Here is a 1,306-nt window from a genome sequence, read left to right on the forward strand (position 1 = left end):
CTCCTTGTGCATTTATAACATGTCTACTAGATTTTTGGTACCATTCCCAGCAATATTTAAGAAGTATTTCTTGGTTGACTGATTATTTTTATTTTATTATGATTTTTTTGAGACAGAGTCTCACTATATCACCCTTGGTGATATATCATGGTGTCAGAGCTCACAATAAACTCGGGCTTAAGTGAGTCTCCCGAGTAGCTGGGACTATAGGTGCCCGCCACAAAGTCTGGCTATTTTTTGGTTGCAGTTGTCATTGCTGTTTAGCAGGCCCAGCCTAGCCTTGAACCTGCTTCGGTGTATGTGGCTGGCACCCTACTCACCGAGCTACAGGTGCCAAGCCTTGGTTGACTGATTAATAAAGGTATTGGTATATGTGTTGATTTAAAGTGTTAAATTTAAAATGAGATTAGGTGAACCAAATGGAACTTGAAAATTTAGGAAAAGAGACATTATGATACTAAATAACTAGCAATCAGAAACAAATCTATGTCTGTATTTAAATGGTATACCTGTCTTTTGTTACTTACAAGCTTTTCTGTATTTCAGTTCAAAGGGTCTCAGAGTGTATTGCAGTATTTTGTAGGAAACGCTTTCTCACTCAAATGTAGATTTTGAGAAGCGAAATAACCCAAGTCATTATTCAGACGGAACATAGTGTTTACAAACTTCATTAAAAATCTTTTAATAAAATTAAAGAGAAAAGCAGTGAGATAGTGTATGGGGGCATTTTCTTTTTATTACTGTAAGAATTATCTAAGAATATTTTCCCTTAGTGTGAATACTGAAAGAATCATGGCTGCAGAGAAACAGGTACTGAAACACTGTGCTGTGATCCCCAACACCTACCCCGAAGATGGTGGCAATGATGAATGACACAGCACAGACAGCGCAGATAAGGCTACGGCATTAGCCCTATCCGAAGCCTGCCAATATTAGATGGGAAGACACCTCCACCTTTAGGAGGCCACCAGTCCAGACAGAAGGCCCTGTAGACCATTTTCATACTACCCTAGAGATCAGGGTAGCCTTGGACAGGCTTTGAAAAATTACCATGGCTCTGAGTCCTTATTAACCAGTGACTCCTGAAAAAGCTGTCTGCAGTTGTGGAAAGATATACCATGTTGACAACCATGGTTTTTACAGGTGAATAGTCAGAAAACATAAATATATGTGACTATGTATCTTTAGTGCGTAAACTTTACTTGTGAATAAATAAATGTTTATTTTAATTGGTTTGTATAAAGTAGCTTTTGTTTGTGGTAATATGATGTGCCTAGAAGGGTGTAACAGTCAGGAGTAAAGTACA

The sequence above is a fragment of the Otolemur garnettii genome, unplaced genomic scaffold, assembly GCF_000181295.1.
Source record: "Otolemur garnettii isolate 467f Iridium unplaced genomic scaffold, OtoGar3 scaffold00106, whole genome shotgun sequence".
Lineage (NCBI taxonomy): Eukaryota > Metazoa > Chordata > Mammalia > Primates > Galagidae > Otolemur > Otolemur garnettii.